This window comes from Corvus kubaryi, unplaced genomic scaffold, assembly GCF_017639235.1.
Source record: "Corvus kubaryi isolate FWS band 111438036 unplaced genomic scaffold, C.kubaryi_AGA036_p1.0 37385, whole genome shotgun sequence".
Lineage (NCBI taxonomy): Eukaryota > Metazoa > Chordata > Aves > Passeriformes > Corvidae > Corvus > Corvus kubaryi.
Genome location: NW_024581127.1, coordinates 21,367,605 through 21,395,344, shown reverse-complemented (window position 1 = coordinate 21,395,344; position 27,740 = coordinate 21,367,605). Strand labels below are relative to the sequence as shown.

Sequence of the window (27,740 nt, the reverse complement as noted above, 5' to 3'; positions counted from 1 at the left end):
CCACTGCCTTGCCGTGGGCAGCCGGAGCAGCTCGGTTCTCCCCCCTCTCTACTGTGATAAGCAAAATTCCAGATGCAAGGCTGAGGTGAGATTAACCCTTTTAGTGCTGTGAAGAGCTGGAAACCTGAGGGAAGAGAAAGAGGAGATGCTTAAAGCTGAAATTCTGTTGCGAAGCCATGATATATCAGAGTATCCCGTTGTAATTTCATGAAGATATGGGGGGTGGAGTGTTCAGCTCGTGAGCAAAAGCACCTGCGCTGAGATAGGCAGATGCTGACGCAGCTGTAATTTCATGAGAAGTTTGAACTTTGATGGAAGTTTGATGGAAGTGATGAGGACTTTTGCTCCAAATGGGAAAGGAGAAAACCTCAGTTCCTAGAGATGCTCCCAGAGATAGTCCTAACGATGAAGATGAGGGAGACCCTTTGCTCCCAGGGAAGGAGGAGGGCCTCTGTTCTTGTTTCTAAATGGCTCAACCTTAAAATTGTACCCCAAAAAACTTCAAGAGTGGACCCTCGAAAGCAGTTGCGGGAAAAGCTGCAAGTCGGGGGAAAGGACTCACACGCAGGCAGAGAGACTCCTCTTCCTAAATGGACTGAACAATATTTGGAAGTGGGTGGCTGTCTCGTTGTGATAATGTTTTCATAGCATGAGCAAGAAGAGACTTCTCTTTCTAAATGGACTGAACAAGGTTATTATGGAAGTGGTAAACAGACTGAACATCTTAAGGGTTGTCTTTTTACATTGTCAGTGGGAGAAGGGAGGAAGGTGGGGGGAGGAGGAGAGTTCTGAAGGTATGGTATAATTTTTTTCCCCCCTCTTTTAGGTCTGTTAATAAACTTCTTTATATTCTTTCAATGCCTGCTTTGCATTTCTCCTAATTCTTATCTCACAGAAGATAAACAGTAATGAGTATTTTGGGCCAAACCACTACACCTGATTATCCCACTTCAACTGGGACTTGTTAGTATTTAGTCTTGATTACTGTATGGGCTCCCAGGTCTTTGATATGAGTTATACTACTGGTTTGCTACAGGAAACATAAAAATCTAGGTAGCTTTATGAAAGCAGTATGAATCTAAGTTATGTGAGAGTTTATTAGAGCCCATATGATTAGGTTGCAGTTAAATGGTAATTGTTAAAATGTTTATGTCTCATAAATGCTGGATGATGGAACCTAAAAGACTTCAGTTTCAGGAATGCAGTCATCTGAACTCTATTTACTTAAAATTGTCAGGAAACAAACAAGCACAAACCATTCTAAGTGGGGAAAAAAAATTATACAAAGTAATGATTATTTTAATTTCAATTTTTTTTTTAGTGAATAATTTCAATAGAGAAATATACATAAAATATATATGAACATTTTAGCTATTCAAGATTCAAAGAATAATTCTATCTAGCTTAGAGCTGGGAATATGCATGACAGAAAGAAATACCAACTCTCTTACCAAAATTCAATTTATTCGCTGAATAATATGAATCACAGAAAGCTAACAAATAGGCAAAGGCAGTCACAGGTTATGGTGATCTTGTTTTCCTTAGCCTTTAAGAGCCAAAACAGATACCACATTTGGGGATTCATTTCTAATAATGTCTCTTCCAGTGAAGTGACTGTGCTCTCCAGGCTCTCTCAGAACCCTTACTGTGAAGCATGGATATGACAGGGCTGAGCTGCCTTTTCTAATTTATTAATGAAAGTAAATAAGATATGGTAGGTGGAGACATGCAGAACATGCACAGATAGATACGATCCATCAGTCAGCTACAGCCTGTGGAGGAAATGAGGACATCATTGTTCCCTTGAACGTATGCACTGTGCTCTGCAAGGATATGGCCAGAGGTAGGAAGGAATATGGATCTACTGTCAGTCACTCTGCAGAATGTTGAGAACTGCATACTCCTTGAGAGCTCCCTGCTGAAGGTACTGTCTGAAGGAGAATGTCTCCGGCAACCCTTGGCTTTAATAAATCAAAGGCTCTCCAAATGCTGTCACTGGTCTTCGAGAATGTAAGGCAAGATTTTTTTTTCCATGCAGCAAGAAGCAACCTGACTACCAAATAAAGTAAGATGGATGTAGTCAGCTTCCAGATGTCTCTGCTTCAACCAGACCTTCCCAACTATGCCTGTGATTTGTGCAGTCATTCCCCTGTGTTGTTACCTTATCTATGCATCATGTGACTTTACTTTGCATTTAAACTTTGAATTTGAATGGAATTTTTTTCCTTCCTTTACTATGTTTCCTGAAGGAATATTTTCATACCTCTTCTTTGTGATAGATTGTAGAAACAAATGTTATATGCATATAATAATGAGAGCTTCTTTTGTTTTGAAAGAATATTAATATATTCTGTTTTAGCAGTAGTTAAAAACTAAATGTCCATTATTTTGCATATTGCCATAAGTCTTCAGTAAGCCTAAGTGAAAATCCTTACTTATAATAGACTACTGAAGTTATCTTAAATATTTATAATGGTTGCAAATATAATTAAACTGAAACACCAACATGCATATTTTTGAATTCTTGATAGCTTGCGAAATATGCTAACAGTTTCTATAAATTCGCAGACTTAGGACTGCTTTGTAGCAGACCCTTGCTACTTTGCTCACAATATCACAGATTCACTGTTCCATATCTTTATACAAAAGGTATGAAATAAAGATACTATCAGTCATACTGTTATATTTAGCTTTATTGGCCTCACAGTTTCACAGAGAACACAATATACCCAGTGATAGCTGCAGAGTAAACAAATTAATTACTGTTAGACCTCTACTTTGAACTTATTCTGATGTCTTTACTTAAGTAAGAATTCAAAATTTTGGAAATTTCAACCTCATATTTTGATGGCTGTACAATTCAAGACAATGTTATGCTGGTTCTCTGCAAGAAATTGTATATATAACATAATAAATATTGAGACATTTTTGCATGGTGCATTTGTTATAATTTCAAAGACCAAAATATATCTTTAGTTCAGTGAAGTTTAGTAGGTGGTATCTCAAGCCTTTCAGCTTGAGAAAAGAAAAGTTGCAAATTATGAGGATAAGTAGATTTAAGAAATAAAAGTAACTTGGAGAGGAATGATTTTTTGTATCTGTGTAGATTAAACTAAGGGGATGTCTGTGGGGCCTTTATACTCACTAGTGTGACCCTACAAAGTTCTGCATGGTACGGTGGGCTTGAAATGTCTGGATACAAGCCAGATTCAGTCTGGAAGAAATATAGCTTCATTCACACAATCCTGCACAAAAAATAATAAATCTTATCTCTCCAGACTGCAGTGCTTATGCAGCTATACTGGCTCTCATCTTTACAAGCCTTGGAAACTACATTGTGTTCCATTGTATGGTCTAAATTCACCCTCAGAATTTGACTTCAGGGCAAGTGTAGGCACATTCCTTTTCAGCACACTTCAAAGACAGAAGCTGTGTATATACTGCTTATTGTGTTAGGGGCATTTACTGGAAATGACACAACTAGGCACCAATACTTTTCAGATTTGATTGTGTTTGTTTTCAGAAACCTGCATTTTAATGAACTGAACTTTTGTGGTACACATCTAGAAACTGTAATTCTTTGCTAATGAAGCACTGGTATTTTTCACTTCCAGTTAATTTCTTCAGGGATTTTTGTTTGATTTGGCTTTTATTGAATTCAGACATTTTTCTTGTAGGAGACGTTAGCTGTTTACATAGTTAATGTTATCAGCTGGGTTGAAGTTGAGATACAGCCATAACTAGATTCTGGATGCAAAATGACTTCTTAATATTTTCCCCTAACCTGAACACATATGTATAAAAGGCTATGTTATGCTTATGGTAGAAATGAACCAACAATACACCCCTGCTGCAAAGGCAAATGGTTGCATCACACTCAGGATTGCCAGGAGGTTGAGGGAGGTGATCCTTCACCTCGACTCAGTGCTGGTGAGGCCACACTAAAAGTACTTTATCCAGGTCTGAGATCTTCAGCACAAGAGAGATAAGGCCACATTGGAGACAGTCCAGAAAAAGGCCACAAGAATGGCCTAGGCAATCATTAACTGTATGAAGTTTAACAAAGTGCTGGATCCTGCACCTGGAAAGGGGCAACTCTGTATGGACGTTCAGACTGGGGAATGAGAGGCCCTTGGAAAGGAATCTGGGGGTTCTGGTCAATGGCAAGTTGAATGTGAGTCAGCAGTGCCCTGGCAGCCAGGAGGGCCAAGAGTGTCCTGGGGGGCATCAGGCACAGCATCACCAGCTGGGCACGGGAGGGGATTGTCCCTCTCTGCTCTGCACTGGGGTGGCACCACCTTGAATATTGTGTGCAGTTTTTGGCACCACAATATGAGAAAGATATTAAACTATTAGAGAGAGTCCAAAGTAGAGCAACAAAGATGGTCTTGAGGGTAAGTGATTGAGATCATTTGGTCTGCTCAACCTGGAGAAGAGGAGACTGAGGTAGAGTACAGGTTTCTTGTGAGGAAAAGAGGAGGGGCAGACACTTCTTTGTGGTGACCAGTGACAGGATCCAAGGGAATGGCCTGAAACTGTGTCAGGGGAGGTTTAGGTTAGATATTATAAAAAGTTTCTGCACTCAGAGGGTGGCTGGGCACTGGAACAGACTCCTCAGGTAAGTAGTCACAGCACCAAGTCTGACAGTTTAAGAAGTGTTTGGACAATGCTCTCAGGTACATGGTGTGACTCTTGGTGTGGTCCTATGAACAGCCAGGAGTTGGACTTATATGATCCTTGTCAGTCCCTTCCAACACTGGATATTCTATGATTCCATGATCCTATGATTAAGGATCTGGTGCATCTCTCCTTTGAGGAAAGGCTGAAAGCATAGGGACTGTTGAGCCTGGGGGAGAGAAGGCTGAGGGGGAAATCTTATTAATGTGTGCAAATACCTGAAGGAAGGATGCAAAGAGGACGGCGGCAGTCTCTTTTCAGTGGTGTCCAGTGACAGGACAAGAGCCAACAAGCACAAACTGCAAACAGGATGTTACCTCTGAATATGAAGAAACACTTCTTCACTTTCAGGGTGACTGAACACTGGCACAGGTTGCCCAGGGATGTTGTGGAGTCTCCCTCCTTGGAGATACCCAAAAGTTGTCTGCACTTGGTCCTGGTCAGCTGGTTCTATGTAGCTGTACTTGAGCAGATAACCCTTAGAAGTTCTATCCAACATCAACCATCCTGTGGTTATATGAAATCACTTTCTATTACCTACTCATGGAGTGCAAAGAGGAAATGATGATTATATTAGCCATGATCCATTATCTCTCCAAGACCTAATTTCCACATTGTGTGTTTAGATTGAATGGATCTTGTATGAGGTGGTGCTTCTGGGCATGCACAACTTATGAGGGAGCCAGTTGCTGGAACTCTTTGGGTCTGTTTTGCTGGGGAGTGCTCTGGAGGTGCACAAATGAGCGACTTTTGAACATGACATCGAATGCCTTGCAAGCACTCATGACTGTATACCACAGGACACTCAAACAGAAAAATTTACATCAAAAAGAACACCTTACACTAATTTGTTAATGTGGAGCAAACAGCCTAATCTGTATCCCAAATCAATGGCAGTAGTTACAATAAATTATGAATATGAGTTAAGACAGTTCTGTTTATTTCTTTTTCCATTTGCCTCTTCCTGAAAATCAAACCGTATTTGTCAATATTTCCAATTTATTCTAATTTTATTTATTCTGATCACCCAGAAAGTCAACATATTTGAAATCATACTAATGTATGAAGAGTGCTCTTTGCTGTATGACACCCTTTCTACTCTATAACACTTTCTTTTCTGAGCTTAACCTGGCTGGACTTCCTGCCTTTGCTGCAGCCGGACTAAGTCTTATACCCTGTGTTGCTCCTCTACCCACAACCAGTTCCTCTACTCCTTGTATGAATCACGTCTCAGCTTTGCATTTGAACATTTAGACCTTTTGAATTTCAAATTACTTTTGACCTGGTTGCTGATGGTAGCTTTCCACAACCCTTGTTTGACTTCCAGAGTTTGGGAGAAGAAGAAAAGGCCCATGTCCTGGGGATCCCTAGAACCCATGAGGATATTCATCTTGTGTGACATGAAGGAAAAGCAGTTCAGCTGCAGCCAGGAAGCCAATTTTCTCTCACAAACCTGGTAATGCTTACTGATACATTCTGAATCTTTTCTTCAGTGACATGTTAAAAAATTTGCCAATGGAAAAATTAATAACCAGAACACACTGAAATAACTGTGTTGTGACAAGGATTTGTGGTCCAGTCAGTGACATGGACAGAATGTACCGCGTCAGCCACTGCTGACCTTCAGAAATACTGTGTATCCAGAGTCCTATGTCAAATGACCTGCTCAGGATACTTAGTTTTATCTTGCTTATGAAATACATCAAGTTTCAATGGAATCCAAATAAAAAATTTGCTATTACTACAATAAAGAACTCAGTAAGATTTTCAGCTCAATAAAATCATTCCAGAGAGATGAAGACACTCTGAAATCACAGATCCAAAAAATGTGACACCATCTGTATAATTTTATGCATTCCCTGTATATTTGAGCACATACATCTACTTATCACACAGAAGTACAGGACTTACTAAGTAGATAGAGAGGGAAAATCGGACCCCTAACACTGAAAAAATACAGGAAAAAACCCCAAACCTTTGAAGAGGGCATATGTACCTTCCAGTTTTCCTTGTCCTGCTACATTCTTCATGCACATGTGAAGGAAGAAGCCTGTTCTGGAAGGAGATTGAAAGAGCTGCAGGAAAAATGCATTCCTTGAATTCTTTAGGAGGGACAGGTTTTATTTACACTGTACACAAAAAAAGCTACTTCACACCTCCTTAAGGTACCTAATATTTTCAAATGCTAGTAGTTTTGGTAGTTAAAATATATTTCTGCAAATCAGTCTCTCCTTACACAGAATAATCTATCTGATTTTTAAGACTACATGTGCATGCAGCAAGAGCTGTGCCTTGATTGTTTAACACTATAATTTTAAATTCCACTTTCTCAGAAAAATAGTGCAATGCAAAAGCCAGTGGGGGTCTGATCTTAAACAGTGTCAGCCTAAGGTTTGAGGAAGAATCTACTGACCTCTAAAAAAGCTGTTTATTTTTCTCTTACCAAATTCCTGTATTTCACGAACCTTTTACCTAGACTTAGCATATTGAATCTGTGCACTCTTAACTTCCAAAAAATTCCAAGATGACCTGTAGGTACAAAAATGCTGTTAGTGAGGATCTTCTTGTTATTTTTCTAAGTCGGTGAGAGACTTTTCTCTCTCACAGAAGAGGTAGCAGGGAATGTAAACAACCAAGCCACCTGCAACCTTGGAAAGTCTTGTTTATGGTATAGTAGAAAATATTTTGATAATGGATGTTTTAGGATTTTGGCCAATCACCCCCAAGGGGTGGCTGGTCCTTTGTCCAATTAGACTATGGAGAAAAAAGTCTATAAAAGAGTTTGTAAAATAATTAAATAAATCAATCTTGCTGCACAATTCCTGCCTGCTGGATCTTCTCCTCCTCCTCCTCCCTACAGCTGCAGGACATGGTGATATACCGTAGGAACCAGGCCTGCGGTAATAATGACCCAAACTTGAAGAGCACCAGGTGGTGCTAAGAAGACTGGCCCTTAAGTCACAGGTGTGCGGGGCTCTGCTCCTGTACACCACTGGTGTCCAGGAACTTTTCATTTCTGAACCCATCCCAAGGACAGCAAAGCAACTTTTTGGCAAACCCAACTCTGTTGCCAGCCTGGGCCTTTTTCAGAGGTTTAGGGTCTGGTCAGAAAGTTTAATGATTTTTGTTTGTTTGTTTTGGTTAGAGTAGAAAAACCTACCTCATATAAATGACACAGAACTAATTTTTATGGGAAAATAGAGAATAAGTTCTTGAAAAAATTTCCAGGGAAACTGTACCTAAAAATTGATTAAGCTGAGGGCCACTTATTTTGTCTCTAGTCAATGTTGTACTCTCCATCATAAATATTGTAAAGGCTGTAGATGTACTTGGTCAGATTGGGAACTTACTGTGCAAGCACTGTGTAGGTATAGGCAGGAACTGGTCATTGGATAGAATGAAAAGTCTTTGGGAAACAATTTTCTTTTTTATTTTCAGGTTACAAAGCATAAGAAAATTCTAATAGAGTGATATGTTTAAGGGAAACAGCAGGGTTTTAACTAAGAAATATTGTTGGCATGGGACACATCACATCTGAGAACCCACTGGTGTTATTGTATCATCTGCTGATTGTGCTGCTACTTCAGAAAACAATGCATGACGGCTGGCTAAATTGTTTTTGAAATATCATCTTGGAGACAGTTTTCCTCTCTTTAGACCCCAAGTGGCAAAAGCAATTGAAGGCAATATAACACAATCAAATAGAGGTAATAGAAAGGCAAATAGGCAGGAGAACTGATAGTTTTCTCTCCAAAACAGCAGGAGATGGTAAAAGATTGCAGGAAAGGAAGAAAATAAGTGAAACAGAGGTGTAATAAAAAGTCCTGGATTCACTAACATGACTTTTAATTGCAAATCATAGAGCAGTGGGACAAAATCAAGGACCAATTTTCCAGAAACCAAGAAATGAAACTGTTTTTCCTTTCATAAATATTTTGTAACTTTGCAATATTCTTTTAAATAAGTAAAACATGTAAAAAAATTAAAAAGTTTGTGACTTGCTCAAGACCATAGTTTCTACTGCAAATTACTGTGATATATGCTACCAAACTGGTAAAAAAAGTTAGAAATTCAAGTATTTTTAAGCATATGGGGCATTTCTTACATACTGTTTATTTCCTCTCATATCTTGTTTTCCTTTCACTCTTTTAAATTCCTTTTTTCCCTTCCATGAGTCTTCTTTTGAAGGTTTTGTTTTTCCTTAATAGAATTTATTTGAATATATTTAGCAAAAGAAGTAAGAATATTTCTTCTGGGAGTTCTTTTTAAATGTTTGGTATTCCTTTGGGATAAAAATTTTGATGTACAATGGAGATTTTGACATTGTGTATGTCAGTTTCTCATGGAAGCGCTGGCTACTATGACTAGTAGGCAATGAGTGGAGGCTACACCCTGTGGAAAGAATAGAGGTTTTATATGTAATGCGTGGCACATAATTAAAAAGAAAAAATAAGCTAACTGAATAAAAACTACTACTCTAAAATAAGAATGAGCAGTAAATTTAACAGACATAATGGTACAACATTCTCACCCGTTCTTATTTGTGAAACATCATCATAAAGTTGTGAAATTTGATCATAAAAAGTAGCATTTTCTAAATAAATTTCAAGTTTCATCCACACTCATTCTCGCTATTGCATTAATGAATTAGAGACCTGCTCTGTTTTCTCTGAAATCAGTGGAAAATTGATTTTAATGGGTAACAGAAAACCTCTCAGAATTCAGATGTTCTTCCGGTGCTTAACTGAAAACTTTAACTGGGTGAAAATCTGCTAGTGATAACAAAAATTAAATCAGAAGAAAACTCACACATTACCCTAAATGAATATGGAAAAATGAAATCTTTTGTTCTGTAGGTAAGAGCTGCTCTTACTCATATATCTCAGGGCAAAATAGAACATACTTGCATTAGCAAGCACGTTCTGTATCATACTGATGATCCTTTCCATTTGTAGAGGAAGTGATTATTTGGGAGTTAACTTACTTATTCCACTTTTACCCAGACTTCTATAGCATAATAGAGATATCAGCTCATAATCAATGAGCATGTTACCTAATTACATTCCACATACCTTTTTTCTGACTGTTCAAAGGACATTCTGGGGTTTTTGGGATGGTGCGACCATAGAGCAATAGCATTTTCTGCTTATAGTGACAAAACTGCAAAGGGTTTAAGGGTAGAATGTTTAAAAATAGTAGCATGAAAATCAGCCATTTTTTATTACTGCTCTGCAATGTCAGTTCCTAATGACAAGAAGTATGCAGTTATCATCAGTTTTGCTAAAAGAAATCAAGACAGAAAAGAAAGCAGGCTGTAAAGTTAAGAATGCTAGAGACAAACTGTTCAGCTCTGGAGAATTATGTGACAAACACAAGGTCTCTGGAAAAATGACTTTGCTAGACACTGTGATCACAACTCCTGCCCAGAGAAGCTTGAAAGTTACATTGCTAACTAGGCAAGAAATTGTGCTGACCTTTTTACTGTATTACAAGCATACTGTTATAATGTGATTGTTATTGAAATTGATTTTGGTAGCAGCACAGACAACTCATTTTTGTTGTTCATTGTGTGTTTGTTTTCTTAACAGTTTAAACTCATCATGGTGCTGTGTAGCAATATACCTTTCCTCAAACAGAATAAATTATATTGATTAATCATGACCTTAAGTGCATGTACAGAAAACCAAAAAACAAATCCCTCCTGAAAAAATTACGTAAGGTTCATGGCTCAGTCTAAAATTCATAATACCATTCTTTTAATATGACAATGGAGCAATTCTTTAAAAACCAAATAAACAAGAAAGGATTATATTCTTAAAGCCTTTTCAAACAGCTCTAAGTATAATGGTAACTGCAAATTATGCAGAGGTAACTAATCATACAAGTAACTATTGAAAGAAGACAATCTCCCTGTCCTGACGGGAGTTTGGATTACTCCCATTAATTAAATGTAATTGTTGCATGTAGTTCTATAATAAGTAATGTGGTAGCCTGGTGACATACTACTATACTCTATATTTGTTTATTGTGGATGCAAATATGCTGCTAGCAAGAATTTCTCTTCCTTTTTCCAGTCCCGTGAGATATTTTTATCTCTCACTGAAGATATTAGAGTTCTAGAAACTATGAACACCTGTGACTTTGCAAACCTTTGTTTATAGTACAGTAGAAAAATATTTTGACAATATTTTGACCCAAGGGATGGCTGATCCTTTGACCAATTAGACTATGAAGAAACTAGTCTATAAAATAGTTATAAAATAATTAAATAGGGGAATCTTGCTCCACAATGCCTGCCTGTTGGATGTCTCTTCTCCTCCCTACCACTGCAGGACACCGTGATAGTTTATTATAAAGATAACTAAGAACACCTTTATAGTGTGGGAATTTTGTATTTCTAATGTAGGGGTAAAATACAAATATTGATGAAATTTAATTCAGCATCTGACTGCATCTGTGTTTTCATCTTTTGTGTGTAACAGAATGAATAAAATATATAGTGCTGAGGAAACCCCTTGAAAGTTTCACATTTTAAAGCCTTCTCATGAGAAAATTCACATCTCCCAGTGAAAAAGACCTCTCAGTCTCATTCATAACCTCCCATTCCAGCAACCCCTACCCTGATGGATCCTCAAAAATAGAACAATTATTTAGTCTTTTTATCTTAAGAGCACCTATAGAAGCCTGAGGATGAAAGCAAAGTTAAGTGCTAACCTTTTTTGCATTATTAAGAGATAAGGTGTGATATGGTGTTGAATGAATATTTCTGAGACTCTCTTGCTATTCATCTTAAATTGTGTAGTGCAACTGTACCAGATTATTATGTATTCACTGTGGAGTCATCTATTATCATATATTTAATTCATGGTGTTACAGTCAGGAAGAAAAATAATTCAGATTACAAACTTGAATACTGAAACATAACAGTAGCTCAAGATAAAACCTACATATGGATTTTGCCATTAGCACAAGAGATAAATTCTTATGCTATGAGACTAATGGGCTTGGTTCTGGTAGTATACTAAATTATTAGCAGTACATGATGGCTAATAAGTTTTACAAAGCATTAAACTGCCCTAAGACATTCACATATCAGGAGATACCTGGATTATTTCCACAAAGAGAAATGTATCTGCCTATGCAATCACAGAGATGTGGAAAAACAGAAAATGATATTAGTAGGGATGAAGAAAGTAAATACTTAGTGACCTTGCAAAAATTATACACTAATATTAATTTTTATCATTGGTTTTCACTCAGATCTTGCTTGCTACTATCCCTATAATTATTTGATTTGACAAGGACAGTCATCATTGTCCCAAATTACAATAATAGAATGGGCGTATTAGGCGTTAGTGACAGAATAATTTATGAATCAAGTAAGAGCTTATAAGAAAGTAAGACCAACACTATTTAATTTGCAGTGATGGAAACCAAGAGCTGGCAACAGCTGCTATCTTAGCTATAGGGTGAAATTCCCTACAGCCTTCTTTAAGGAAGCATCCGGGGAAAAAACACATAAAAATGGAAAATAACAAAGAGTTTGATCCTTCTCTCCACTGGAAAAAAAAAGATCTTCTCGTTAATTGCAAAAGAAGTCATAAATGTGCTCTTCAGATAGTTGTTGATGTTTTAGCATAGGATAAAAAGAAAATTCAGAATCTCAGTTTATAAATTTAAATTTTGTTAAGAAAAAAATAAATGGTGGTAATGCTGACTATATTAAGTCAAATGGCTCCAAGAAGCCTAAATTTTATGACATGTAATTTAAATATTTTGTAGGTAACAAACACTTGGCTTATGTTAGGAATTTTAATAATAATAATTGACACACGACTCTCTACAGATTAAGGAAGGATATTTCAAAGTTCTTATGTTGGCAAAACATACCCAGGAAGAGGGCTGTTCTTATTCTGAACATGTAGAGTTGAATATAGTAACTGCAACTCAGTTTTGACAGCAACAGAGAAAATAAGAGAATATATTTATCTTTGCATCAAGTCTTAGCTTTTGCAGATAGAAAACTACACCTATATGGATTTGCCAAAATAATAACTTGATCTTGGGGCAACTGTATGTTCCTTGCAATTGTCAGTCTCTGTTTACAAATTGTGAGCCTACAATGTATTTGCCATTTACTATCAGCAAAAATATGCAATGCCTTTCTGGATACAGAATTTTATTAGAAATAAAAATTAGTCTTTCTGTCAGAAACTTGAGGAAACCCTGCAATCAAGATTTCTTTCTCCTAACCTAGACAAACCATACCAAACCGTGCTAAAAGAAACAGTCTCAACCTGTATGAAGAAGCAAAATGATGCATTTAAAATGGCCATTTTAAAATTTACTGAACTTACTGGCTTCCTCTTGTAGGTCTTATTGCTTTTGTACTCAATGGAATTTTTACCTGTGCACTAAGAGGACAAAGGGAAATGTTTGTATTGCTCTATAACTGATTTCAGTTGATAGAAAGTGAATAAATGTGGACTTGTAATAAAAAAAAGACATTTTAAACAATGAGTCAGACCATGAATTAACTGTTTAAGATACTATATAGGCTACAAGGGTTTTTTTTAAATTTTTTTTTAATTGTTTGGTTTTGGTTTTCCCAGGCCCTCTGCTCTAATATCCAAAACAATGTACCATTAGATTTTGAAACATACTTCTAAAAAATTGAATTATTTAGATTCCTATCCTAATCCCATTGCAATCAACCAAAGAAGTCATAGTGATTTGGCAGCTGAATAAGATTGTAATTAAATATAAATCAAGGTGAAAACATATGTGCTGACCTTCACTATAAGCTGGTTTATACCACTGGACTTCATTTTGAAATACTCAAAGAGAAGTTCTATCTTCACAACACATTTGCAAGGGAATTAAATATTGTTCTCCACATACCTTTCTAAAGAGCAGAATTTTAACCTTTTTTAGTCATATAATTTTGGAGGGGGGGGGTGGTGGTGTTCAGGTTTTTTTATTCTCTAACTGATTGTAATCCTGACAATTTTCTTTTTGTGTTAAAGTTTTTAAACTTTTTTTAACTCTTAGAAAAAAAGAACACTTTTTAAGGAAATGAGTAAAGATACCCAGATCATTCTAATTCATCTGTAACACAATAAGAGAGTCAAATTCTGACAGTTAAGTTGCATGCAGCAGAAGTAAGTGTAGTTTAGATTCTGTAAGAACGTTTTGTATTTTTATTACACGTTCAGTTAAAACAATTCTGAAAAGATTTATATGCATTTCCTGATTACCAGGCTTACCAGAAATTACTTTTTTTCAGTTGTTCTTATATCTCATTTTTGCTTTATTGAAATGTATAATCCAGTTTAAAGGTATAAAAAACTCCAACAATAACAACCAGATCCCAAAATAGTAATGAAAAATAAATTCTGTTTATGCATGACTTATGAGACACTTAGGGCCTATTCCACACCTAATGTCAGTCAGTCCTTAGTAGATCAGAACTTGATGAGAGATTTTGTTAACTTCTAATTCATTAGATTCCATTTAGGAATATCTTTTTTTTTTAAAAATGGATAACTATAATTAGTATCCCCCCCCACTCAAAAAAACAAACAAAACCAGCAGAAAAGAAGTAACTTTCTCAGATTCTTATCCTCCCCTATTAATCAAAACAAAACATAACCACAAGATATTATCATTATAAACTGCAATATGAGATAGGAAGTGACAAAAGAAAAATCTATCTGATGATATTGAGAGTGTTAGCCAAATGTGGTTATCCAAGCTGCACTTTAACCATGACCCTACGGTAGTGATTAATGAAGTGTTCTGGTTTATTTTCAAATCCATGAAAGTCTTGGGTGTACATAAGCCAGCTTTCATCTCCAAAAAATTTAGCAGTAGATAACAATAGTTTAAGTTGCTTCACTCTTTTGCTCTTCAGCTGATTGTAATCCTGGCTGCCTGGAAAAAAATTCAAAGAACAGAATTCTCAACTCTAGATGATTTCTTTTTTTTGTGTTCTAATCTTCTCTCCTTCTTGAGTCAAATCTAAAGAAATATTTTTCTTTAAATTTAAAATCACAGTGTGAAAATATTAATGATTTTAAATTAAAGGATTAATGTTTTTCAAAAAAAATCTGTCGATTTCAGATAAATAGTTACCTTATATAAGTTCAGATAACAATTTTTTTTTTCTTTCTAGGAAAATGGTGGTAGCAGGAAAGTAGTTTAATTAATGTAAGAAAAAACATAGTAAGAACACCACGGTTTCCTCTTGAGTCATCAGCACAATGGTTTGCATCCATATCTAGGTTGTGGAAAACTTTTACTTTTCTCTAGTGTCTGAAGGGATTTGAAGGAATTTATGCCACTTCTTTGAAGAGTGCTGTGCATCTGCATATCACTCTTTTGAGAAGGGATTCTCTCAATCCCTCTTGTTAAAGAGTTTAATTTAGTCTGTAATATTTAAATATTCATGTAGTAAGCAAAAGTGGAGAAACCAAAGACTGTAGTTAGTTTGGGGCAGTTACTTGCTGTCAGAGACCGAAATGTTATGGTCAATGGCTTAAACATTGTTAGGAGGGAGTTTTGCCCATTATGGCAAAACTGTATAAACAAGCTTCGACCACCAAAGCCCAACACTGCCTGAATATGTTTGACTGGAACTTTGGACTGTGAGTTGAGACACCTAAGGGAACTTGAGATAAGATAAAGGTGACACTATTGTCCAATTATCTCAGGTCTAGGGAGAAATAAACAAAGCTGAGGGAGAAGAATGCATTCACACGAAAGCCAAACCCAGTTCTGAAAATCATCTGTGGCTGGGTTGGGGGTGGGGGAGGCCATAGCCCACAGATTCTTCTGCTGAGGCCAGGTTTACACACGCTCCTCCCCAACCAAGGAGGAAGGTGGGGAGTTTTGGGGTGTGTGGCGTAACCTCTCATCAGAGGTATAGAACACCCATCCTCCCTCACAAAAACTGGCTCAGCTGTAAAGCCCCTCACCCCAAGAAGGCCACATCTATGGGACATTCATGTGAGAGGCAGCTTAGGGGGTGTCATAAACCATCAAAGACCCCCAAAGTGCTCCCCAGACTCATTCCTGAGGTTTTGCGTCACAGCATTGCACATGATGCAAAGTGATGCAACAGATCTAGAGTCTGTTAGACTCTGTCTGCAAGAGACAGTGTCAAACTTCCCCCACATCCCAGGGGAGGTACCTGGGCATTCGGCATTCCTACCTGGCCCAGGAAGACCAGATGGAGAGGATCAACAGGACGCCCTTGGGATCCACAGCGTGGTGATATTTTCTACTTAATCTACCACACTTTCTCTCTCTTCTTCTCTCTCTCTCTGATTTCCTGGTACATAACATCCATACTATTGACTTTGGCATATGGTATCATTTGCACCTTAATTCAGGCAAAGGCATCTCTCTAAACATTTTAATAACCAGCTCTTAACACTTGCCCCAGTGAAAAACTCAAATTGAAACCTTCTAAAAGCAGTGATGGAAATGTATGATTCCTATAACTAGGTCAACACAAACCCAGTGAAACAGATTTAATTTTTAGTGAAACAAAATATTCAGTTCTTTCCTTTTTTTCATTTTTTTTTCCAAGAAAAAAAGTTCTGTTAGATACATTAAAAAAGCTGCCTCTGAATATGGACTAGGACTTCTAACATAGGAAGACACAGAAGATGGTTGCCAGTTTCCTCTTTTCTTTGCTCTTTTTGAATGAGTAAAAGACATTATATAGCTTTCAGCAGTTGAAAAAATACATTAATTGATTGAAAGAGCTCTCTGCCTGAGATATAGTTCAAAAAACTATTGATTATGATAATTTCATTATAAGAAGATAATTTCATACAAGAATGTTGTCTGTGAATCCCAGTTTAGCATAAAATTTACATTATCTACCAGTCCACAATAAATGAAAAGGAAACAGTCATTGAAATACACAAACACTTATCCACAAGAGCTTTTCCTTGATCAGTATCAAGAGGGGTATTTCTTAAATGAGATTTAAGATCATCTTAATGGTTAATAAAAGGTGACTGTAAGAAAAAAAAGACAAAATAAGAGATTTTGGTTTTAGTACTGAAGGCACATATGGATAGAATGCAGTAGTGCTAAAACTTTGGGAAGAATAAACATACTGGAAATCAAGTATGCTAATAGCAATATTTTGTTCTGAAGCTCTGACACAGCATTACATATTTCTTGTTCTTGCTTTGAGAGTGCCTCTGGTGTGCAAGAGAAATCACATTTCATGATACGGGCCCAAAATACATCCCTGGTATATATTCCCCAATACATGCTCCAATTACTCACATTTCTCAGCACAGGAGTGTAACAGAAAAGTGGTGCAGTAATGCAACAGGAATTTTATTAAACTCATTCAAATATGCATCTGCACTCATTGATGTAAATGAGATGAATAAGCCCAGGCAGAAATAATCAGGCTCAGTGCAATATTAAATATGAACATTAAAAATTTGTCTTTGTTGACATCCATAATTTTCAAACTAATGATGGTGTTTTAATTTTTTCCCCATCCTGATCAGAAATTCTTCATTAAGTTAAAATTCATTGTAAATACATTTAAATTATTTCAAGGCAGAATTTGAAAGTCAAAAATATACAACAAGTGCCTGAAACTTAGGACATTTGAAAATCCCCATCGTTATTTGTTTCAGGTACATTGGTACAGATGGTTAGAAGGAGTCTTATATTTGCAGGCTCTGGTCCTCATAAAACTGAGAAAAATAACATATTGAAATGAGATTTATTTTACAAATCAGTTAAACCAGATAAATCAAGATCAATTAAAGCCCTGCCAACATTTGAATACAGACTTGTGACCTCAGATAGAGTTGACACTACTCAACTGATTTACGATTTCTACAGGTTTTAGGTTCTCCAGAATCCACTCACCCAGCAAGACAAGGGTTTTCAACCTCAAGGAATTGCCTTAGGTAATACCTTAGGTAACCTGAGCCATGGGGAAGGTCCTCAACTGCAGGCCCAATGCTCCAAGGAGGAACTGACTCAACTGATCTTTCTGCAAGACTTCATTTATAGCCCATTCAAACCTGATCTTTGGTCAAATATGGGCTGGACTATGAGATCTTCAGAGCTCTCTGATGGACTCAGCTGTTCAATGATAGAAGACCTATCCTCTGTTCTCCAACTAAAAACCCTCTATATCATTAGTAGATAAAAGTGGATATTGCCATTGACAGAACATTGATGGTGATAAAATAGTGAAAGATATTCTGTCTCTCCTGGGGAAAAGAAAAAAATTAAAAGCAGTAGTGCCTTTGGTAGCCTGAAAATTTCTGATTCACTAGTGTGAGAGACTGGAAAGGTTGATGACTTGAGACATTTTGAGATGCATGTGTGTGCTGGAAGGGGCAGGTCAGGCCTTGCCCTTGTGAGGCAGTACCCTGCCCCACAACCCCTACCCCTAGAGCCTGTATCCCAATCCAGTAGAGCTGCCAATCATGGCATACTGGAGGCAGTGCTCCACACTCCCCATACCCAGCTCCTGAGTGGCCAAATGACCAGAAGTCCCACCTGGGAGAAGGGCCCAGGAAGGCCAAGGGGTATTTAAGGCCAAACACGAGAGCATCACTATTTGGACCTCTTGAATTTGTTGCTGTTCCCAATCCTGTAAGATCTTGCTTTTCATTCACTCAGGAAGATGCCTGTCTTTGTAGCTGAGGAAGAGGTTTTAAGAAGAAAATGTCCAGCAGATTATCTGCTATTATCCCCACACCCTTTAAAAATCTTCACATTCTGAAATGTCCCATAGTATTTGTACTTAGATAAGTGAATTATATGTGCCCACAGTAAAATATGTATTATTTGTTGATTTATAAATCTATGCCTGGCACCATTTGGTTTCATGTTTAATATTTATCAGTCCCCAGGCATTGGACCAGCTGAATATTTTACTAGTGATTCTAACATTTATATAAAAGAAATAGCTAGAATCAAAGGAAATTCTGGGATCCATCTAGGAATAACATTCAGTAAGTGATAATTCCCTATTTATAAATATTTTTGAGAATTTAACAAATCTAGCATATTATTTTTGTATTGTTTTAGGGATTTTTATATAGGTATATACATATTTAATTCATACATAATCTCATTGCTGCATCAGTGTTGAAATATAAAATCATCTACATCCATTTAAATCTGGACCATCTATTGTTTAGTCAGAGCAACATGAAGGGTTTCTTGTCTCCTTTATGATATATGGCAATTACTGAAATAAATGTTTGACTTGTTTTCTCTATCTCAATAACGAATACGGAGAAGAGAATCAGTTCTACCTCTATCCTTGCACCCTTTCTTGTGTAAGCATAATTTGGCTTTCACCCATGTTTATAATATAGGTTGCAACAAGCAGGACCTTGGCAGCAGTTCTTTCTTCTCATAAATGCAGCCTGACTGCACCACAACCTTCAGAAAAAAAAAAATAAAATCCATTTCTTAATTAAACTAGCAAATAAACAAATCTTTCTCCTTTTCCTTCCTGACCTTGTAGTCTCTCCAACTGTCACTTCCTTCTCTCAATCAAGGAAGTAGAAAGTACTGTCATATAACTATTTAGGACAGAGAAAGTAACGTAATTAGAGTTTAAGGTCATTCATCAGTGTTGGTTTTGAACTTCACAGTGATTCTGTGTCTCTTTTAAAAGGTTCATGAACTTCTATGTGTTAATCAGTTAATGTGTGGAAGCTTATTAACAGGCATATTTCAGATTTCTATACAAGATGCAGACGGCAGAGCAGATGCTATTGGCAATCCTTGAGATCTGAAAAGTACAAAGGCAGATTAAACAAAAGCAGGAGACAACATATACACAGAAGTTGCAGTCATTTAGCTGTCAGTCCATTTTATCATGAGTCCACATATGTTCTGAAGTACAAGCAATGACCTCAGTTCAGCACAGAACTTAACCATCTGCTTAACTTTTATCATTCTTAGAATTTAAAGGAAACAGAGAAGTGCTTAAGCTTAAACAGAGATTTGAATCTTTTGGACATCTACATGTTCTTATTGGACACATTTAATAACAGAGGATAGACATACCATTTTTTTCAGATTTCAGAAAATTATTTGAGTTACCAGCATTCAGTAGAAAAAAAGATATTCAGCAAAATTATAATTCAGACACGAATTAAGATACCTAAAACTAGTGAGTACTTCTGCAGTGAACGTCTAAAACTTGGCTGTTGTCAGTAGAGACCTGTAGAGTACAGTCAAAAGAGCCAGCAGAACAATTTTGCTCAGTCTATTGTCCATCCAGTGAGAAAGACCTCCAAGTGCTGTTGACTTCACTGCCTAAAACAAACGTTTTTTTGAAATCTGCCTCACTTACAAACTCCTACATATTCACACATAAAGTTCTTCACCTCCAACTGAGTATCATTGTTAAACTCTATTTAGATGAAACCCAGTCTAGATCTCTCATTATAAACATAAAATTTAGTAATATGCTCTGCCCACAGAAGCTTAAGAATTTACAGTGTCTAAAATTGAAGCTAAGCAAATTCAGCTCAATAATAGGACTTTCAAATTTAAATTATGAGAAAAATTAGCTACCAGACTAGCTTGTAGAGAGTTCTAATTGTGCATCAGACAGAATATTAAAAATTAGATGGGTTGTTTCATTAGTACACATTGTCACTTGAGAATGCTAATCCTAGCTTTTACTGTAGGTCACATTTTGTATCTTTTGGCATTTTACTCTACGATATTTGATTTATCATAGGACTCACAGATTCGCCTCAGCAGAATTTAGAGTCCAGCACTGTTTTTTAATGCCCAATAACAACCTACTTTGCAAAATGGTGTTGATTGTTTTGTTTTGGTTTTATTTTTGAAAAACATTAAATTTACACTTTAAACTTTAAGATGCTGACTTACTGCCTTATAAAGAACAACCCATGCAAACTACAAATGTCTATTTCAAACAATGCACCAGGTACCCATTCACAGCATTTGCAACACACGATTTTAATTTTATGCATAGATCAGAGTCATTAGTGCAGTTTTGAGACAAGACTTAATGTCATTAAATGAGCAATCAGTTGTGCAAGCTTCTAGCATGAAGCGAATTATTATATTAATAAATCTAGGCAACAAAAACCAACACTTTCCTTCGATTTTTTTTTTTTGTTTATCTGGGTAGTAGTCTTTTTTCACTTCTGTTTTTTCAGATGTGATTGACGCTCTGAAGAAGGGGAACTGAGAAAGGCTATCAGACTGACTGTCAGTTTTCTCACCTTTAATCTTTTGATTTTTTCCCTGATCCCACTGGGGAGAGTGGGTGAGTGGCTGTATGGGACTTAGCTGCTGACTGAGGTTAAACCACAACAGTTGCATACAACACCTTCCCTAGACACTCAGATACTTTATGAATATAGTGGTATTGGCTTTGTTTATAGTTTAGAGGAGGAGTTACATACCAGGAAAATTTAGTTTCCTTTGTATCTCCTTTTTACTCTTGAAGACTCTTAGAGGAAAATATTTTTTAATACTGACTACCTTTTATATTTAATGAACATAACACTTCCCCTTCTCAAGGTGTCTTGAAAACCAAATGTATGGGTGCTTCTGTAATTTGGGTATGTTCAGTAATTTTTCTAAAATAGAGGGACAGGGAGGAAAGGAATTAATGAGACAGAAAAGTTTAAGATATATTAACTTTCAGTAAAAAGTCCTCTGTGTTGCCAGTGTTTTGCCTATGCATTACCATTAATCTTTCTGTACTAAACACTGAAAAGTTTATCTGCAATGCAATAAAATTAATTTTAAAATTACTCCTACTCAGGGATGGGAGTGATGTCACTTTTATTGGCAATGAATGTTAGCACAATGAAAATAGGTTGTAAAATCTGCACATTGTTAGAACTTGTATGTTTAGTTCAAAATGTTATCACATTGTTTATCGAAGTACTAAACTTGGTCTTGGACTTGGTCTGAATTCTCAAATCTCTTGAAAAAAACTTTATAATCACTTAATGAAATTTGTTCCAAAAGTAAAATTTGGCCAAATGCTGTGTTATTCTCTTCCCAAAATGGTTATTATTTTTTTATCTATCTGAAATTATAATTTCTACTTCAATGTTACCAATGGTTTGAAGACCATAAATTTGGGGAGGGAATTGTCAGAAAGGATAAATCCCTTTTTTATTAAAAATTCTATTTTAAGTTGCAGCATTTCTAATGAAATTATTAGGGAAAGAAAGCCCAGACTCTACAATTAACATGCATACTACAGGAAGCAGAACAGATTTTCTTGACAGTTATCAAAGCTTCAAATACAGGCAAGTCTGTGACTACCATCACAGTAACACCTGTGGAATTAAAAAACATGAATATACTTGCCACCACAGTACTAATAAAAGCTACCAAAAACCATTGCATTCTACACTTAGAAACTGATTTTCACACAAATACATGGAATTTCAAGAAAATAAAATATAAAGCTGGCTTAGTTCTCCTAATCTTTGCCATACAGCTTTAGATGTTATGTGAGTTTACCTATGTCTATTATAGCATTCACTGCACTTTGGTGGATTGAGGGACAATTCTGTTCTGGTTCCTACATTGGGTACATTTTTGCTTACATGAAGATATTTCTAAAATATACTCACAATGCAGTGAGACACCAGATGAAGGACTATATTATGCAACAGTATTTCTGCAGGACAGATTGCAATAATGAAAGTAAGCAAATAAATTTTTAAAAAGCCTCAATATAACTTCTACTTCCTTTTAAAAACTTATTTTCTGATACAGGGCACCAACTCTGAAGAACTACTTTCTGGAGGGACAGTTTTGGTATTTAACTCTTCAGGGTTCATACTCTGCTTGTTATTTCTTGTAAACATCTTATTTTTTCCTATGTTGCCACTCTTTATTACTTTCTTCCCATCCTTTCTTTTTTTTTTTTTTTTATTTGCCTTGACTTTCTTTTTAACTATTATGGTCATGTTTTAAGCCTAGATGATCTGTTCCAGCTAAGTAATTTTTTCCTATAGAAAAAGTTGGCTGTATGAAAAGACGACCTAAACCTCTATTACTTTTTCTGTTACTTCCACTTATCTGAGATGAGGAGGAAAAGCTGGAGACAAACTGTTCCATAACATAATCATAAACATATGTTCCAAAAGAAATTAAAAGCAACTTATCCATTCCTTTATGTAACCATTTTCAGTTGGGAAATAAGGTAATAAACCATTCTCAAGTTAAAATGTCAAGCTGTGGTACTATTTGTGTGTGATGATTGAGGCACAAACTACAGTATGTTTGGGAAAAGTCCCAAACAGTAAAATAGTAATGAACTTAAAAATTGATTTCAATATGGGTCCCTGAGGCCAGGATTGACAAATTTCCTGACATGCTACTTTGCTACTCACCCAGTGTGGAAGGGGTTTTGAGATTTGATTTCACCCTGCTGTGAAGTGGTAGCTAGAACATCCACTTTGAATGTTTCAGAACACACAGTAAATTACAGGAGGAAATTGTCTGATGAAATTTACTTATGATTTCAATCTGTTAATTTTCTCTCATGATTCCTTTCACATTCTACTTCTGAGACAGAATTACTGTTCTAACTCAGAGCTGCCCAGACAATTCTGATCTGAGGAATTTTATTTGGATTTTCTAACCAGAAGAACCCCACAGATTAGAAATCACAATATAATGAGAAGGGGTCAGGTTTTCTTGGGTTTTGTTTGTTTGTTTTTCCTTTGTCACCCTCATAAACACTGTGGTCACAAACCCTGATCCATCCTGTGCTTTTTCCTGTTCTTATTACAATCTTTGTCAGTGAAATGAAACATCAGAGAATTTTAATACCCAGTATAATCTCTGAAAGACAGTAATATACTGTGTAACTCTGACCTTTTCAGTATTCTGTAATTCGATTGGCAGGAAGCCATTCTAGTTCTCTGTTACATTTTTGGCAATCTAAATCTCAAAAGAGAGGCTGTATGACTAACCAGTCAAAATGCGAAGTATGTCAGATGCAGTGAGTAAAGATCAGTAATGTAATTTACAGATTACATTAGACTGATACCTTGAGGTGGCCACCTAAAACACAGAGGCTAGACAAAATTAAGAGAATAAAAGTAGGCATTTATTTGAAGGGCCTTCAAAGGTACACCCTGGGCAGTCAAAAGCCTACACCCAAGATGGACCCTGGGGCACGGGTTCTTCACACTTTTATAAGTGTGGTCCATTTGCATATCAGGGTTAATTCTCCAATTATAACCTCAGCTCATTATGTAATTACCCCAAGTTTGCCCTCCCTTTAGAGGATTTAGTTTACACATTTTGTGGCCTGGTGTCCTTGAAGAGCAAACCTAGAGAGCCTTGTTATGTCTAACCAACATGAGAGAACAGCAGCTCACAGGCCACCTGAAACTTCAGAGTTACACACAGTAGGCAGTACAGGATTTGAAAAATATAAAATTTAAAACCTAAGGCATCAACACCACTGAGAAATGAGATTCTTGTCACTGGTCAATTATTGTATGATAATAGTGTTGATAAACGGCCAAAAAGAATAAAGAATTTCTAAAAAATGGGTCAAAAATGCTTTTTTCCCTTTGGATACTGATGAGAAGGATACTAGGATTAAGGAGAGTGGAGAAATGCCCATACGGACAAAAGATATATATAACACAATATAATCCTTAATATTTTATAAATACTTTTCTAAAGATCTCTGACTGTAATTTTGATCCTCTTTGTTCTGGCATAAAAGGAAAATAAGGAAAAAAAAAAAAGGAAGGAGAAAAAAAGTCAAAAGTTGTGTGAAAATTAAATGCAAAAGAAAGAAAAGCAACTATTCTCTTGCTAATGATTATTACAGGAGACAAAGCCGGTAAAGTCTAAAATCTAAAGACTTTGTATTCTCTGACAGCACATCAAAGCTGGTATCCAGAACTTAAAAGACTGAGGTACAGATAGAAAATAAGATGTGTAAAATCTTGGCATCTAAGACTGAACCAGTCACTCCTGGATCTCTTTCTAATCAGGGTAACACTTGCTTTGGCTCACTCTTAGACAGATCAGATGCATTTCCTTCTAAAGGTGCCTACTTCCATCCACTGTTTACAAAGTGAAGCCCAGTGAGAGGAGCAACAGCTCAGATACTTAACTTTCAGCAAGGTGAGTTGACCTTATCTTGATGCCAGATGCCCACCCAGCTTCTTTTCTCAACAGCACAGGGGGAAAAAGGAAAGAGCTTGTGGGTCTAGATAAAGAGAAGGAGATCATTTATCAATTACCATCACAGGAAAAACAGACTTGACTTGGGGAAAATTAATTTCATTCATTTTCAATTAAAATAGATTTGGATATTGAAAAATAAAGACAAAAACCAAAATACCTCCGACTCCACTTTTTTTTCCAGACGATGTCATTCCTTCATTCCTAACTCATCCATCTCCCCTCACCCTGAGAAGTGCATTGGGGGTGGGAAGTAGGAGATTGCAGTGAATCCATTAAAACATCCTGATGCTCCTTCCTCCTCAAACTTTTCCCCTCCTCCAATGTGATTCTTTCCCATTGGCCACTTTTAAGAACTGCTCCAGCCTCAGTCCTCTCCGCAGGCTGCAGTCCTCCAGGACCTGATGCAGAGTGTGCTTTCTACCAGCAGCAGTTCCTGTCAGGAGAACCTGTTCCAGGGCTCTTCATGACATACAGATTTTTCCAGAAATAGCCACCCACTTTGGCATGGTCGTCTCCATTGTCTGCAGGGAGATAACCTGCTCTGTTGTGGTCTCCTCCACAAGCTGCAGGGGAGTCTCTGCTCTGGCACCTGGAGCACCACTGCCTCTCCTTGTACTCTCATCTTGGTGCCTTCAGGGCTGTTTCTCATCCTTTTTCCTCTTCCTCTCACATTGTTGCACAGTTTTGCCCTATATTTTTTGCTGATGTGTTCAGCTTTGTCCTGTGGTGGGTCTGCTGCAGAGATGGCTGGAATTGGCTGGAACCAGCTGCATCCAACGTGGTCACCTGTGGCTCCACCTCACAGAGTGAGGTGACCCACTGCCAAAATAGTAGCATGGACACCCAATGGGAAACAGCATAGATACACTACCTGAGACTTCAGAAAGAAACAACCTTGAACTCTGGATACAGAATTTGTACCACTATCTGTGGTTTAAAGCATAACTTGTGGTTCGTCCATTTACCTGCAGGGTAACTTCAGACTGTGAACATACATATGATACATTTTTAAATTAAAATATTGTTTTTCAAATAAGATAAATACCTCCACCTTCCAGCATATGTGATTTAAATGTTATTTATCAATATAACTGTTCTTTTCAGCTGTGGAAGAATCACATAATATTTTATGCAAATATTTGTAGCCACAGTAAAGACAAAGATCCTTCCAAACCTCTTAGATAGAGAAAGCTGGAAGGTAGATTTGCTTTGCTCATAAAGAAATGTTAGAGAACAGTAAATATTTCCTTTCTACTTCTCTTCTTTTCCCATTTCAATTACGTTTGTACCATGTTTCACTGAAGAGGGATAGTTCCTGTGTACAGCTACAAGACACTTGCTCCAAATGGCAATGATGAGTAAGAAGCCCAAGGCTCTATCCTTCTGTATGACAAGCACAGATGCTGTACTTCCTTGAGCAGTATTAATGAGCGTAGCCCCAGTGCCTACATGTCAACATTTTATAGTACTAGAAACCGACACTGGCAATAGTGGAGAAAGTGAAAGCTGCAGGTCCTCTTGCCTTTGTTAAATGAGCAGACTTATCTCCCTGGTATCAGTGAATCTGCTTGTCAGCCTGGTTAAATGGAGGAAGCATTTAGAGCAACATGCAGGTGGATAGTGGCTGAAAAAATTGAAGTCACTGTCTCAAACCAAAGTTCAATAAAACACCTGAGAAATTCAGAATAAGTTCATTGGAACTGTCTGAAATATGTGGGGGCTCTAGCACTTGTATTTTACCTGTATAATGGTGTGTGTTTGTATGTGAAAGGATGCCAAAGGCAACAGGGAGTCAGAAGAAACGAAAGATTGATAGGAACCAAAACAACTGTGGACTAGTGCTTGTACTAACTGAAAAGGCTGGTTAGAAAACTGAGAATGTGCAAATTGATTCCTCTGGCATTATAAGGCCATTTGACTTGCCTGTGAAAATCAACAGAACTGTACATTAAATAACTAAGTATCATTAGCAATTTTTCTTAACAATGGAAACTACTCAGACTATTGGCTACCTGCTCAAGGGAAAAAAATAAAAATAAATTGAACCCACCCAAACCCCCTGAAAAACCAAATGCCAAAAGTCCATTTAGGTTATTAAAAGAAGAAGAAATAATATACTATATCATTCCTCAAAATTATTTTGAATATGTGTTGTACAAATTAACTGTGTACTTCCTTCTAAATGCTGCTTTCTCCATTAATAAGAATTTCTTGCTGCTGCAGTCACAGTTACATATTCCCTATTCTCTCCTCCCGCCCCCAAATCTGTCTGCTATAAACTATGGAAATATATATATATATATATGGGTATATATATATATTTCAAATATATTTTCAAAGAAAATTTGCCTTGGTTATAGTCTGGTAGGGGAAGAGACTGTCTCTAAACAAATATAGCACAAAAATCTAAAATATTACAATTAATCTGACTTTGAAATTAACATTTTAATGAGACTGACATAATCCTGATTTGCTTAAATTCCTTTTAACATTTCAGTCAGCTAGAAAACACTTCTTGTTCTTTCCAACATACTAAATCAAAATCACAAATATTTCTGAGGCATTGAGAATTGCCAGAGAGTCTAAAAAAAATCTCCTGTTAAGTCATAACAACACCATACCAGCCATAGTCCTCATACAAAAGAAATCTTCTTCACCTCTTGGATTTATAAGATATTGTTAAATTGTGCATAGTGGTATCTGGATGAAAGACCACAGTTCTGTAACTATGTTTCCTTTACTATGTTCTGTGAGAGACGAATGCTTAATGACTTAAACATTTCTAAAATCATCAGACGACTTTTGCCCACTATAACAAGCTGCAAAGC

General features: G+C 36.7%; 1 long non-coding RNA gene across 1 annotated transcript; it reads right to left on the bottom strand.

Moving 5' to 3' along the window:
• On the bottom strand, window positions 1–27,740 carry LOC121668515. Its single transcript, XR_006017418.1, has 3 exons — window positions 27,729–27,740; window positions 22,235–22,238; window positions 1–80 (listed from the first exon to the last, which is right to left on the bottom strand). It is a non-coding gene; the product is annotated as an uncharacterized LOC121668515 (long non-coding RNA).